Source organism: Hippoglossus hippoglossus, chromosome 3 (genome assembly GCF_009819705.1).
Source record: "Hippoglossus hippoglossus isolate fHipHip1 chromosome 3, fHipHip1.pri, whole genome shotgun sequence".
NCBI lineage: Eukaryota > Metazoa > Chordata > Actinopteri > Pleuronectiformes > Pleuronectidae > Hippoglossus > Hippoglossus hippoglossus.
Window position 1 is genome coordinate 30,437,507 of NC_047153.1, and position 16,905 is coordinate 30,454,411.

A 16,905-nucleotide genomic window follows, 5' to 3' on the forward strand; every position below is an offset into this window, starting at 1 on the left:
TTTTTGTCTTCTGTTTTCTTACATACTCTGGATGCAAACAAAAAGCTCAGCTACTGCACTGGGCGTTTGCTGGAGAGTTTCAATCAGCTGAAAACTCTTGGCTCCAACAAACAGGGTCTCTTGTATGGAGTCCCAGTTAGCATCAAAACATGTTTTGCTTATACACTGTGTGCACAATTATTAGGCAAGTGAGTATTTTGACCATATCATCATTTCTATGCATATTTTCCAACTCCAAGCTGTATAAACTTGAATGCCTATTGGATTTAAGCATATCAGGTGATGTGTAGTTGTGTAATGAGGGAGGGTGTGGCCTAAGGAGATCAACACCCTATATCAAGGTGTGCATAATTATTAGGCAGCTTCTTTTCCTCAGGCAAAATGAGCCAAAAAAGAGATTTAACTGACTCTGAAAAGTCAAAAATTGTAAAAAAAAGTCTTTCAGAGGGATGCAGCACTCTTGAAATTGCTAAGATATTGGGGCGTGATCACAGAACAAACGTTTTGTTGCAAATAGTCAACAGGGTCGCAAGAAACGTGTTGAGAAAAAAAGATGCAAATTAACTGCCAAAGATTTGAGAAGAATCAAACGTGAAGCTACCAGGAACCCATTATCCTCCAGTGCTGTCATATTCCAGAACTGCAACCTACCTGGAGTGCCCAGAAGTACAAGGTGTTCAGTGCTCAGAACTGAAACCCGACCACCACTGAACAAGACACAGAAGTTGAAACGTCAATACTGGGCCAAAAAATATCTGAAGACAGATTTTTCAAAGGTTTTATGGACTGATGAGATGAGAGTGACTCTTGACGGACCAGATGGATGGGCCCGTGGCTGGATCAGTAACGGGCACAGAGCTCCACTTTGACTCAGACGCGAGCAAGGTGGAGGTGGGGTACTGGTATGGGCTGGTATTATTAAAGATGAGCTAGTTGGACCTTTTCGGGTTGAAGATGGACTCAAAATCAATTCCCAAACCTACTGCCAGTTTTTAGAAGACACTTTCTTCAAGCAGTGGTACAGGAAAAAGTCTGCATCTTTCAAGAAGACCATGATTTGTATGCAGGACAATGCTGCATCGCATGCATCAAAGTACTCCACTGCATGGCTAGCCAGTAAAGCCTTAAAGATGAAAGAATAATGACATGGCCCCCTTCCTCACCTGAACTAAACCCTATTGAGAACTTGTGGGCCCTTCTTAAACAGGAGATTTACAGTGAAGGAAAACAGTACACCTCTCTGAACAGTGTCTGGGAGGCTGTGGTTGCTGCTGCACAAAAAGTTGATCGTCAACAGATCAAGAAACTGACCGAATCCATGAATGGAAGGCTTATTACTGTTATTGAAAAGAAGGGTGGCTATATTGGTCACTGATTTTTTTTTTTAAATGTCAGAAATGTTTATTTGTAAATTTTGAGTTGTTTGTTTATTATTCTCACTTTAACAGATGAAAATAAACAAGTGAGATGGGAACATTTTCGTTTTTCATTTAGTTGCATAATAATTCTGCACACTAATAGTTGCCCTATAATTGTGCACACATAGATATTCTCCTAAGAAAGCCAAAACCTCAATTTTACTTTCTTAAATATTCAGGTTTGAGGTTTATTAACATTTTGGATTGACCGAGAGCACTGTAGTTGTTCAATAATAAAATGAATCCTCAAAAATACAACTTGCCTAATAATTGTGCACACAGTGTAAGGTAATTTGTGATAATGAATTATTACAGTTAATCAACAGTAATATGCTCTACAAAGCTCAAGTTGATCTGCTGTTATCTTAACATTGCTCTCTTTGTCTTGTCTTCATTTAATGAACACAAGAATCATGACCAGCCCCTCCGGAAGGACGGTATGCTTGTTGAAGTTCTGAAGAGACAAGGAGTTATTCCCTTTGTGAAAACCAACTTACCTCAAGCCCTACTTAAGTAAATCGTTCCTCAACCCAGTTGTTAAGTGATAAAGTGGTGACACTGTGTCACACACACACTCATGCAGTTGTGTACTTTGGTGCTCCATGGCCTAGGGTGAACCTTCTCTGAGAGGACCTTCTTCAACCTGAGGAGATTTCCCTTTTCCTTAAACTTGGATGAGAGTACATCAAACAACAAAAATGTTGGTCTTAATTTAAGATACATGCAATCATTTCTATTGTCTTTGTTCCATTTCCACTAACTTGCAGTTTTAATCTTATAATATTACATTACATTAGGGTTGTACAATATGGCAAAAAAATTATGACCAATTATGGTCATGGTTAAAACAATAATAATACAAGTTAACCTCATGGAAACTTAACTGAAATATTAATAATAATAATAACAACAACAACAAGGGCTACGTTGTAGCACTAACGGGCCCGAGCACAGGCATTTTGAAGCCTGTTGCGGTCGGTGGAGAGAGCGATCAATAGGGCCTCCCACCGTTCGGTGCTCGGGCCCTAATTAGTTGCTTTTAATTGATAAGTGGTTTTATATCATTATAGACAGTAAGATAGATGAAATATTGCTGCCAATTCAGATGTAAACTAAACCCTCTATAATTACGATAATTGCTCCTATATATATGTTGATATGTATGTATATATGTGCTTTTTTCAAAGTTATAGATCGTGTGTGTGTGTTTTTTGTGTTATAGATTCTGTCAGTACATTTCCATAGATATGTTCCCTGCACTAATAGTTTGTTTTAATGGTGTAGTTCATTTGTGCATCGCTCCAGAGAACGAAGTTGCCCTGTGAACTTCAGGAAGCCATAATGAAATGGGAGAAGTTAAAGCCTCCGGAGCCAGATGATCCCATGTGCTGCTGCGAGTGTGATATCTACCAGTACGGATGCTGCTCTGACTGTGAAGATCTGGACGAGGCCTTTAACAGGTTAGAAGAAGTATGACCTTTAATGAGACACAAAAGGGTCACAAGGTGATTTACAGACATCAAATACAATTTAGATGGAATTCTCAATATCATATTTTAGCCAGAATTGTTCCAAAAGCTAAAAAAAGTACTTGTTAGAATAAAACCATGTAAATAACCATGCATGGTGATTATGACAGATGAGTGACAGCATCAGTTGCAGCAGGTCAGTTTACAGCACCACAGGAAACATTGCACATGGGAGATTTTTTGTGAACAAGCTCAGCTAAAATATCCTTTGGGATAATGGGGGTTACATATCTCTGACTCGGTTATTTTGGGCATCAAGGACTCAAAGGTTTTGGAATCCCTGCTTTAGTACAATAAACTTCAGGCCGAGTGAAGAAATGTCCCAGGGCCCCAGATCCTTCTGAGACTTCATGTTGCAATGTATTTAATCATAAATTCATTTTATTTTATCCATTTATTTATCTTTTTACAGTTTATTTAAAACCAAACACGTGTGACATCACACCAAAGCACAATATTAAAATTACAGGGTCTGACCCTTCTAATAAGAAAACATGTGATTTTTCCTCATATCATCTTATTAGTTTGATCAATGAAAGTGTATTAGCATCATTCCTAATTAAGTTTTTTTATTTTCAAGTGTTTGTAACTCTGCCTGAATGTGTGCGCTGCAGGTGGCTGAGACACAAACCCCCTCACAGCGGATGTCACTCTCCTGTTCTCGGGGCCCTGATTGACAACCTGGAGATCTCCATGATCCCGGCCCTGGTGCTGCTCCGGGCCGCAGCGCTGCACTACCTGCTGGGCATCATCATCCTGACAGCTCTGCCTGGTCCTCTGGTACTACTACGCTACGCACCGCAAGAGGAGACGCACCCTCTTCTTCCTTACTCTGGCGCTGTTCTCTCTGGCCTACATGTATTACCTCTTCATCACAGAGATTCTACCGCGTGGGGACGTCAGCCATCTGCAGCTGTGCACTGTGACTGCTGGGACGATCCTCACCATCGGATCTCTCATTCACACCAAGAGAGCCCCAGGGTTTCACACCACCTCCTATCACAGCCAGAGTGAGGAGGTTAACAAGGACTCTACACATCTTAATGGATCCATCCAATCAGCGGCCTCCTCCTCCTCTCCTCCTGCCCTGACAGAAAAGTGGAGCAGATGCTCTGTGTGCAAAACAATGCGACCCCCGCGGGCCGGACACTGTCGAACCTGTGGATCCTGCGCCAAGCGTCTGGACCACCACTGTGTCTGGTGGGTTGGATTTGATATTATAACATCTTTATACTTCTTTGAATTGTACATTCACACCACATCATGAAAGTGAATATTGAATTATGACAGATTAGATAACTGCCCTGTAATTACACAACAACGTTCATGTCTTGAGCAAAGACTCCTACTGTACCCACTGGTTTCCTCAGGGCCGTGCACAGACATTTTGGGGAGCGGGGGCTCAAGTGAAAAAGTCTTTGCATCCAAAGATTGATTTTTAAATGGAAACTGCTCCCAACAAAAATGTCTTGAAATGTAAACTTGAACTAGAAAACTGGTAAACTGGGATCTGTCTCAGGCCAACCAGGAAGACAGGGTGTCTATTTGTTTGTGAGCTTTATCAGACACTTTCCTGAACTGCACACTGCCAAGAACATTAAAGATGATGATGTCAGTTTTATAAATCTCTTTATACCTCATGCAGTTTCTGAATTGTTTCATTGTCTGCAATAGACTTACAACCTCAAAGACAAAAGAATAAAATGGATATATGATGTTAATCTTCCTGTTTATTATTCACACTTACTATATAGATAGAAACTCCAGAACCAACCATGATATACTGTGAGTATACTGAATCTATTACCACCAAACTAGAATAACCCACATGATAGTCTGAAGTTTACATTTGAAAGACTATTGAATATTTCCTGGTCAAATACTACATCTACTGAGTTATTTTAAATACAGCAGGTATATGGAGCCAACATATCCAGGTCAGCTTGGGTCTCACAGATCTTTGTCTTGTGGGTCTGTGCTGTGTGTTTGTGTTGAGATGTTGAGGTGTTGCAGGATAAACAGCTGTGTCGGACAGGCAAACCACCGCAGTTTCCTGCTGACCCTCTTGGTGTTCGTGCTGCCTCTCTGTATGGGATCAGTTTGGTGCTTTGCAGCATCTGTCCTCGGCAGTATGTCATGACGGCTCTCTTCTACTGCCCCATCTCATCAGTATTTGATTGTGGGAAACAGTTAATAGAAGATTCTATTTGGACATTTTTGACTACTTATTTAAATGTAAAGTAACGTAACTAACGCTAAGTAATGTAAAGTTACATAACTAACGCTAAGTAAGGTAAAGTTACGTAACTAACGTAATTTGTTACGTAATTTGCGTAAAGTTAATGGAGCAGTGTGAGGGGAGAATGATGGATGGAGGAGAAAGGGAAAGAGGGAAGAGGGAAGTTGGGTGAGAGGTCGGAGTGAAGATGGTGATGAATGAAGAGAAGTGAGTAAAACATCTCAGCTCAGTCGGAGGCAGCGATCTGATTCTTGGTGAAGCAGTTTGCGTAACGTTCATCACTTATTCATTTGGATTTAATGGGTTTCAAATGAAGATTATATCCACTACAGTATGTTGGGAAAGCTGAGTCTGTGTGCTCCCTTAATGAGATTCTTTTTATGGATCCCTCAAACTAACAAAATGCTATAAATTCTATCAGTTAAACGTATGATTCTAATGCTTGAATGAATGATATAGTTTCTTCAATAGTAAAATTTAATGTTAAAGGAAAAGAGTGATATTATAACTAATATTTTCCCTTTAATGTCAAACTGGCAAATGAAGATTTCACCCTCAGATGTCATGGCCACACCCAATTAATTCACATCACCGTAAGGGAATTGGAGAATGTGCTGAAGAAAATGGGAAATGTTGCGTGTAACTGCGAAGAGTTTATGCAAACAGGTTCTTAAACTGTCCACCAGGGAAATCCGAAAAAGCATCAAGTCAATCATTTTAGATTGGAAAGAGAAATCCCCAAGGATATATTCACTTGTACGACCGGATCAGTGTTACTTTGGAATAGATGAGGACTTCGTCCTGAAGAACATGAAAGACATCCTTCCACAGTTTTTCTGTCACATTTTATCGAATGACTCAAGAATTTACTGTGAGAGCTTATGTGAATTCAGCCGGTTAATTGCTCGAGAGATAGTGAGCAAAATAAACAATCGCATAAGCATGATGCTTTCAGACACTCCTGAGGGAAGGTGTGATATTCCAGAAACTTTAAACGCAATGATCGTTCTAATTAGCAATATAACAAATTGCTTGCACCTGAAAATGTGCCAGTGCGTGGTGCAGCAAGGAGAAGGCAACACAACTGCCCTCCTACTGGACAGCCAGGAGGGGGAAACACAAATGGTCATAAGCAAAGACAGCTGTGACATAGTTTACTCTACATCACAGAAAGCAGTGATGGATATCCTGGTGGACACTTCATCCACCACCAGCAGTCAAGCAGAAGACCAGGACCTTCATGAGGACAGGAGTGACCAAGTCAGACGTGTCTCACATCTGAGAAACTCAGAGCAGAGAGGGAAATCTGATGATGGAAATTCTGATGATAGAAATGTTGAAGATGGAAATTCTGGAGATGAATGTTCAGATGATGGAAATTCTGACGCTGAAGAGGATTCAGATGTTATTACACATAGCCTTCGTTTTGGCAGAACCGCTGTCCCTTGTCTTTCTGAGCCAGCAAAACTATCAGATTATCACAAAAGTCCCACACTGGTCGCCACTTCATCCATCAACCAGTGTGATGAAGAAGACCAGGACCCTCAAGAGGACATGGATGAAGAATTCAGGGTCATCTCACATCTCAGGGATTCAGAGGAGAGTTTGAATGCTGATGATGGGAATTCTGGAGATGAATCTTCAGATTATGGAAATTCTGATGATGGAAATTATAGAGATGAATCTTCAGATGATGGAAATGCTGATGACGAATTTTCAGATGACGGAAGTGGTGATGATGGAAATTCTGATGCTAAGGAGGATTCAGATCATATTACACAAAGCTCTCGTTTGGGCAAAACTACTGTCAAGCCAAGGCTGGCTTCTGAAGTCCGGCATCCTTGTGAGCCAAGAGGGATGTCAACGCAGAACTTAGCTCACATACAGATGGGCTTGGTTATTACGCGGCTTGTATTCTATACCATAAAGAAGGCCAAAGTATCAATGAGTCTGATAGATTCGACATTATTATCAAAAATCTTTTAGAGAAGGCAGAGCAGCAGATCAATCCCAGTAAAACGAGCGTAACCACATTTAAAAATGTTGACAAGATCCACAAGGCTGTGTTCAAAGAACTGGTTAAGAAAATTGGCACTGCGAAGGAGATTCTAAAAGTCATGGAGACACAGCTGGCTGACTCCGTCTTCATTGACGTCTTGAGGATTCAATTGACGTCACCTAAAAAGAAAGGATCAGGTTCTTCTCATCCATGGGCAAATTCTTGAGGAAGAGATTTAGGGACCTGATCGACTCAAATCCCAAATAAAGAGTGCTACCTTGCATGTGTATTATAACAGATTGCACGTTTGGTTGGTGGGCGTTTTGCTGGTGATCTAGTAACAATACGTGTAAATGTGTAAATGATTACAGGTGCAAACATGGTGGAGGCAGTAGTATTTAAATGAGTAATTTATTTATTAAGGAAAATGTCAAATTCAATGGATTTTCAAAAGCAGCACTGTTTACGTTGTTAATGCTATGTCGTTGTGTGTCGCACTGTCACTGAAATAAAGAAGATAAAGTTTGATATGAAAATGAATACAATTTGGTCACAGCCAGTCAACGTCTGACTGTGAGTCAAGTCTTGTGTTGTACTGAGCGCACAAAATGCTGACAACTCACTTTTCATGATGTTTAAATACCAGCATTGTAAACTCTGGAGTGCGTGTGTGTGTGTGAACTCGCTCCTGGTATTTCACGTGATGACCAATACGATGATGATTAAAAAAAACAAAACGGAATTTTGCTTTTGCTTCATCATCTATTTGACTCAAAACGGGAACAAAATGTACTGAATCAGGTGTATTGAAGAAGACTTGAAACTAAAGATTGAGACAGTGCAATTTTTCTTTGATAATGGAGAAAGGGGTTACTACTAGAAGTAGGACGACCACAAATGTGATGGAAGACAGCCGAAGCAGCTCCCCGGGCCTGTCCTCACCTGACGAGGAAAACTCCGAAGCTAGCCTGCGAAGCATTCTCAACAAAGTCCGGGACTTCAGAAGAGATAACAGGGTACAACTCACTGACATCAAACACGAATTAAAGAGAGCAAACGACAGACTGGACGAGGCAGAGGGGAGAATTGAAGAAACTGAGACCGTGCTTCAAGCAACATCAACGCTAATCAAGCGGCTAATGCAGCGTCAAGCTAACCTGGAAGCGAGGCTGATAGACCAGGAGGGGCGGGCACGCAGGGATAACTTAAGGATTTACGGTATACCCAAAGACAGAGAGGGCACCGACATGGCTGGTTTTCTGGATAACCTGCTGAAAGACGCGCTCGACCTGCCCCGTGACAGAGACCTCAGGTTCAAGTTCGGGAGCTACCGGATGAAGGAAGAGGTGCTCCGAAGAGCTTGGCAGAAAAAAGAAGTGTTTTTCAACAATGATCGCTTCTACGTTGACCATGACTTCCCCCCACGAGGTGCTTAAGAAACGCAGTGAATACACCGAAGCCAAGAAAGTCCTGAAAGAAAAACGAATAAAGTTCCAGACACCGTACCCCGCAAGGATGCAGGTCTTCTACGAGAATGGCACCCGGCTATTCCAGGATGCTGCAGAAGCGACGAGGGACATGGCCTCACAAGGGTTTCCAGTCACGGTGGTGAAGTCCTCTGCTGCTCCGGACCAAGAGGAGACCCGGCTCCTGTCTGAATGGCAGGTGGCGGGGAGACGGCGTGACCGGAGTGGAGAGCAGGAACCCGGCGCAGCGGACGGCTCCACACAATCCAAAAACACCCAGCGCTCTCAATACAAGGATAAACTACAAGAATTCAGAAAGCGATCCCCTTCGACAAGAGACTGATGATTCTTCATAGAAATTCAGATAAGTAGTAACTGACTCGAGCGATACTCATTCTGGTTACTTGCCCGGAAGACTGCCATGGCGTTTAAAACAGGCAATTACTCCTACAGTTTTATTTTCTGTCAAATTAAAGGAGTCGGGACTTGTTAATTGGCTTGTTATCCATGGTTTGATTTAGTTCAACTTTGTTTAGATCTGCGCTACCATGAAGCCACACTTTAGGGCCCCACCACTGACACGAAGTGGGTCTTTCCCTTATGGGGACTTTGACTTTAAAAAGTCCTTTAAGGCTCATTTGAATCGAGCCTCTACACTGGAAACAACTGTTATAAACCGTTTCGGTGATGTTCCGTTAAAAAACGTTTCCTCTTTTTGTTTGTATTGTGTTTGTTCCTTGGGAGAGATATTTTTAGTGTACAACTTTTGTGGCATCAGGGATATCAGTAGAGGTCTTTTTGTGCTAATCGAAGCTGGAAACTATGAATGAGAACGTTCTAAAAGTTATCTCATTTAATGTGAAAGGGATTTTAAACCCAGCAATGAGAAGTCAAATACTATCAAAAATGAAAAGGGAAAAGGCACATGTGTTCTTACAAGAGACACACCTCAGCCCATCAGAACATGAAAAATTGAAGAGAATGGGGTTTTCAAGGGTATATTACTCATTCTATAAATCAGGCCGTAAGAGAGGGGTAGCAATTTGAATATCCCAAAAAGTATCATTTGAACATCTGTCAAAGGTAACAGACAAAGAAGGGAGATATATAATAGTCTCTGGAAAAATAGATGGCGGTTCATTGACATTATGTAACATTTATGCCCCCCCTGGAAGTGATTTTGTTTTCTACAGAAATATATTTGATTTAATGATAGGGGCACCGGGAATTGTCATAGGTGGTGGAGATTGGAACCTAGAAAACTAGATTCATCAAAAAACGTAATGACTACTCCATTGCATAGAAGAGTTAACGCTCTAATTGCAGAGTTGGGCATACTAGATCTATGGAGAGACTTTTACCCATCTGGCCGTGATTACACTTTCTACTCATGCCCCCATGATACGTACTCAAGGATAGACTATTTTTTTGTGTTGAAAAGAGATCGCCATAGAATGTATAGCTGTGATATTGGAAGTATAAATGTATCTGATCATGCACCTCTGTCCTGCACTGTACTTATAAGCCACAAAGTTGGAAAAACACTGTGGAGGTTAAATACAAGTACTCTAAACAACCCACAATTTAAGATCCAAATGAGAAAGGAAATAAAAACGTATCTTGAAGAAAATGATAACAGGGAGGTTGATTCAGCTATAGTATGGGATGCCTTAAAAGCAGTCATCAGGGGGAGAATTATATCTTACTGTGCCCATGAAAAGAAAGAAAAACAATTAAGACTAATAAACCTTAATAAAGAATTAAAAGATCTTGAGACACAGCATAAGAGAGAACAAAAAACTAATGTGCTGATAAAAATAAAGAAAGTAAGAAACAAAATAAATATATTACACTCACAGGAAATTGAAAAGAAAATTATATTTACAAAACAGAAATATTATGAGTCAGGCCCAAAATCAGCAAAACTTCTGGCGAGAAAACTGCAAAAACAGCAAGCGGACAGAACTATATACAAGATAAGGGACCCAGTTTCTAAATCTATAAACTATTAACAAGATGAAATACAAAGAGCGTTTAAAAAGTACTATAAATCTCTGTATACGCAACCACATCTAGAGAGCGAGCAACAAATTGGCAAATTCCTCAATTCACTCAATCTGCCTGTTCTATCAGAAGAACAAAATCAGATATTGACAGCAGCGGTAACTGAGAAAGAATTGAATAGCGCTATCTCTATTAAAGCTAATAAATCACCCGGTCCGGATGGCCTTCCTTCAGAGTGGTATAAGACATTTCGATTTGAGTTAGTGCCAAGCCTCCTTAGGGCCTGCAACACAACCTTAACAGACGCCAAAATGCCTCCATCTTGGAGTGAGGCAGTGATCTCCGTTATCCACAAAGAAGGAAAGGACAAACTGGAATGTGGATCTTATAGACCAATCTCGGTGTTGAACGTTGACTACAAATTATACACAACCATACTTGCTAAAAGACTGGAAAACATCCTTCCTCAACTTGTACATAATGACCAAACTGGATTTATCTCACAAAGAGAAACCCACGATAACATCAGGCGATCGTTGCACATATTAAATCATATCCAACAGAACAATCTTGAAGCCTACCTAATCAGTTTGGATGCTGAGAAGGCCTTTGACTCAGTTAGCTGGCCTTTCTTATATAAAGTCCTTGAAAGATTTGGCATGCATAACAGTTTTATCAAGGGCATTCGTACGCTCTATGCTAAACCATCGGCCTGGATAAAAATAAACGGGTATCTCTCAGATACCATTATATTGGAACGCGGATCAAGACAGGGGTGCCCAATTTCCCCATTACTTTTCGCACTTTATATAGAACCTCTCGCACAGTGGATATGACAGACGGAAAGTATTAAAGGCATCTGCATAAATGGAGAAGACCACAAGGTAGCATTGTACGCCGATGATATCCTGATCTATTTAAGTACCCCCTCAAACTCTTTTTCAGAATTAATGAACCTGCTAGAAACATTTGGTAGATATGCAGGATATAAACTAAATCTGCAAAAAACACAAATTTGGACTTTTAGCTCTACGCCTCCAAAAAATATTAGACAAATTTCATTTTAACTGGGACCAGAGTTCATTGAAATATTTAGGAATACACTTACCGAAAAATATCTCAACACTGGCAGTGATAAATTATGCCCCCCTCCTAACAAAAATTAAAGATGACATACACAGATGGAACTCTATTTCTTTCCTCAGTCTCAGCCATAGAATTGACTCTGTAAAAATTAACATTCTCCCACGATATCTCTTCCTATTTCAAGCACTTCCAGCAGAAAATCCCTCAATACAATTTTCCGAACTGAATAAAATGATTTCAAGATTTATCTGGCAAGGGAAAAAACCCAGGGTTAAATTTAAAACTCTACAACTCCCAAAGGAGCAAGGAGGAATGGGTCTACCTAATTTTAAGGATTATTTCTACGCTGCCCAGACTAAACCCTTAATTAACATATGTACCCCAAATTTTTGTTCCAGATGGAAAGACATTGAACTCTCCATCATGGAGGATCCCCCAATTCATGTAGTATTGGCACATACAAATTTGGGAAAACTCATAGACAATGTGCAAAATCCATGGATCAAATTCCAATTAAAAATCTGGAATACAATTAAAGGAGAATATAAGCTAGATCATAAACTACAAATACTTCAGTGGTGTGCTTATGATCCTGGGTTCAAGCCAAATGAAATTGACTATAGATTTAAATTTTGGATTCGAAAAGGTATAACGACATTCTATTCCCTTACAGAAAAGGGGCAATTAAAGGACTTTGAACACCTGAGGAAAATATATTGTCTTGAAAAATCGGAATTTTATAGGTACCTCCAGATACGCAGTTATTTTGAGCATAACATTAGAAACAGAACAGACCTTGCTGACCCAATATTGAGAATATTTCTTGGTGCCCACCAAAATGATTCAAATAAAGGAGTTATTTCGAGATTCTACAAAGGCCTCATGACAAAAAAATCCCACACTGCTGAATGTGTTAGAGAAAAATGGGAAAGAGAAGGTGGCCTCTCAATATCAAATGAGGACTGGTTGGATGTATGTAAATTCCAGTGGGAATGCACCAACTCTAACGTGTGGCGGGAATTTGGGTGGAAGTGTGTTATTCGTTTCTTTATTACACTGAAGCAGAAAGCACGTTTTGCTGGAGGGGAGCCCACATGTTGGAGACAATGTGGGTCTCGGGAAGCAAATCACTGGCATATATTCTGGGATTGTCCAGTGATAAAACCTTTCTGGGCAGAGTTTCATAAAGCATTAAAAAGCATTCTTAATACTGACCTGCCCCTGCAATTTACAACATTATTTTTAGTAAATGTTGATTCCCAAACAAGGTGCCCAGATAAATATATGATTGGCATACTAATAACCGCTTGTAAAAAAGTGCTTACAAGGCGCTGGCTGCTTCCTGGGCCCCCCACGATACAGGAGTGGATAGATATAGTAAATGACATTTATGTTATGGAAAGGATTACTTTTTCCCTTCGTCTTCGGAAAACTGTGTTCATTCAATTATGGAACAAATGGGTGAGATATGTAAAACCCTTAAAGCCAGATTTTGTGGAGGTATTGAATGAATGACCCTGTAATGTTGCCTTAATTTAGCAAGCCTCATCGACCTCTATCCCATTCTCTCCCAAGTCACCCCCTAGCATTTTGTTGTTGTTGTTGTTTTTTTTGTGTTGTTTTTAATTCACTTATTTGTTTTTTCTCTTTTGATCTGTGCTTATTGTCTACATGTACACACTATACCTCTCCCAAAATGTACAAAGTTACCCAATTTTGAAAAAGATTGACAGCAGAAGAAAGAAAATTGCCCTTGGGCTGATGTATGTTTTTGAAAACAACTGTCAAAAGATAAAGAATATAAAAAAAAAAAAGTTACGTAAAGTAACGTAAAGTAACTGGGGACTCGTCATCGACACAGAGAGTATTCTCGTGGCTTCTGTCAGAACTGGGTTGAGTTCTCAGTAAGTAAGTAACGTAAAGTTACGTAACTAACGCAGTTACGTAAAGTAACATAACGTACAGTAAAGTAACATAACGTAAAGTAAAGCAATGTAAGGTAACGTAAACTAACGTAAAGTAAATTAATGTAATGTAGCGTAAACTAACGTTACGTAATGTCGAGTAACGTAAAGTAACATAACATAAAGTAAAGTAATTGTTTTATTTTTCCTCTTTATAGATGGGTTTTTTTCATTATAAATTCATTATTAATCTTTCCTCCCTCCTCTTTTATAACGTGCTTTTCAAATGAAAATGGGCCAATGGTTTATTTGTAACGAGAAAAACTTTTTTCTTGAAACAAAATACTATTTTATGCTTTAATCTTGCACTCATCATTTCTTTGTTTTCACAGCTCAGCACTTTGCTTCACGTGTGCGTGGTACAGCAGCATTGTAACAGGTGGACTGCTTTACCTCTTAGTGGTGCAAGTTAGAAATATCAGCTTCAACGTGACGGAGCGGGAGGCTCAGCTGGCTCTGAGGAACAAAACGGGCCAGAGCTGCCTGTGGGGACTCGTCATCGACACAGGAGAGTATTCTCGTGGCTTCTGTCAGAACTGGGTTGAGTTCCTCACCGTGACAGATGCTTCAGTCTCTCCTCGCTCCAGCCTCACTGACTTGGTCTAGTTTCACTTTATACTTTATCCTGATCACAGACTGTTAATGCAGCATGTCTGAAGAACTTCATCTCTAGTATTTCCTTGGATTTGTCAGCTGATGACTTCCAATGCTCACTGCATTCCACCCTCTTTAATATCAAACATCACAAACTGTCTTTAACTCGGAAATAAGTTGCAGGGGAATTATCAAGTGTTGGTAAGTGTTAAAGGGGAATCTAAATTAGTGGGAACGTGTCTTACTTATGGGAACACAAAGTGTGTCCCCATAATGCAAATCATTACATGTTAAAGGGGACATAGCATGCAAATTCCACTTTGTTAGTGCTTCTACACGTTAATGTGGGTATCTGGCATGTCTACCAACCCAAAAACTCTGGGAAAAAAACACTCGCGCATTTTGTTATGGTTCCTCTAAGTCAGAAACGTCATGCTTGAGTGACTGGAATGAGCTTCCTGTGTATTGTGACGACACAATACACAGGAAGTCTCCCTACATGGCCTTGGCCCACCCTCCACCTCATCCCCCCCGCCCCCCCACACTCGTTACGCCGGCTGTTCACACGGGACGCGCATTTCTCCACGCTGGTCAGCCCGCGATTCTGCTTTCTCCGCTTGTTGTTGTACCCGTTGAATGTCGGGGTTCGGGGGTAAATGATGGTCTTCATAGCCCCCCCCCACCCCTCTCTTTCTCTCTCTGTCTGTCTGCTTGTGTGCTTGTAGTGGATGGGCAGAGGGGGACATTTAATTATGTGATTGGGAAAATTAAAACTCCAGGACAACAGAAGGGGAATACAAAGTATGGGATGCATATTTGATAATTTATATCATATAAAATATGTAATTTATATCGTTTAAAATCATGGGGGGAGAGGAGGGAGGGGGGAGCTGGCTCATTAGCATTTAAAGGAACAGGCACTCAAAACAGGTCACTCTGTGGAGGGCTGTTTTAGACAGGGTAAAAAGGGTGCTGTTTTAAATGATCCTTGTGGTATTTTGACCAAAGTATGTTACAGACATTTCATTAAGACCCCAAGGAACCATATCAACTTGTGGTAAAATGGGCATACAATGTCCCCTTTAACTGTTTCAAAAAGTACACACTACATGTTTGTTGAATTGTCTCTTTATGAAATGAAGGTGCAGGCACTGCCATGTTATTTTACATATGTCTGTACCTGCACAAATTTAACATATCATCTGCTGTCTGACTGATTTCTATTTTGACAACTTGTCTGTTTGAAAATGAAATAGGAAAATAATAAAAAACGTCTGTGTAGATGTCATCAGGCCGGGACTCTTGTCTTACATGTCTAGTTTGGACTCTGGACTCGATTGGACCAAATATGTCAGAGATACAGAACCTCGTGTTTTGATGGCGTATAATCAAACTTTGACGCCACGCCACGGTCACACAGTGTGACGAAAAATCAATCTTTGAGGTAGTTTTCATCTCCATCTTGTTGTGATGACACACATCTCCATATGAAGTTGATCTGATGAAAGCCCTGGGACAAGTACATCAAAGTAAAAATGTGGGAAATGGCCAATATGGCCACTAAAGTCAAAATGGCGGGCTTCCTGTTGCTTTTTTCCAATTGCACCTCTGACCTTTTTTGTTTGTCTGGTCATGATACACCTGGGCTACGATTTTTGTAAAGATCGGTGAAAGCTAACTGAGGGGCTTTTCCTTAGATGGCGCTGTTGAACCATTTTTCCACGCCCATTTCAAATTACTCCAGAATACAATTACTTTTTGGGGTTTTGAATTCCCTGCAAACTTTGGTAACAATTTGAGCATGTCTAGGCCCCGAAAAAGCCCCAAAAGGGAAATACAAATCCCTCGAAATACAATAGGGCCTCCCACCGGAGGTGCTCGGGCCCTAACTAGGGCTACGTTGTAGCACTAACGGGCCCGAGCACAGGCATTTTCAAGCCTGTTGCGGTTAGTGGAGAGAGCGATCAATGACCAAGCGCACATCTCCGCGTTACATGCATTTTGCGCACTGCGGCAAGGATAAACTCTTCACTTCCTGCGTCCGTCACGTGTTGCTAATTGCTCATTACGGTACAGGCTATCAATTGCACATCACACTGTGAAAATTTTATGTAAATCGAATGATAGTTGTAAAACAAAGCGTACTTCCTGTTGCCAGTAGGTGGCGCCATCACTATTATTACATACAGACTAATAGATCTGTTCAAGTAGGGGCTCTGATGTAGCATGAGCAATTTTGTGTCAATTGGACAATGTTACAACAACTTCACACTGATCAGTAGGTGGAGCTATGACCCCGAACTAATATTAATATATGGATGTGTTCAGGTCAGGATTGTGATTATAGGTCAGTAGTTCGGAGCCGGTTGGATACTGCAGGGTGGATTTACAAAGTACTTCCTGTTTCATGGCGAATCAGTAGGTGGCGCTATGACACCGAGGAAATATTGACACATAGAGCTGTTCAGGCTTGGTCTCTAATCATTTGACAGAAGTTTGGTAGTGATAGGACTATGCACACTGGAGTTATGACAACATCGTGTCCTTTGGCGAAGGATGATCCTTCGCCGCACCGCAATGTTTACATGGTTTATGGAAATGTCACA

General features: G+C 40.7%; 1 pseudogene; it reads left to right on the plus strand.

The window, feature by feature from the left end:
* Positions 1-2,706: 2,706 nt before the first annotated feature.
* Positions 2,707-14,424, plus strand: LOC117759514 (annotated as a pseudogene).
* Positions 14,425-16,905: the final 2,481 nt, after the last annotated feature.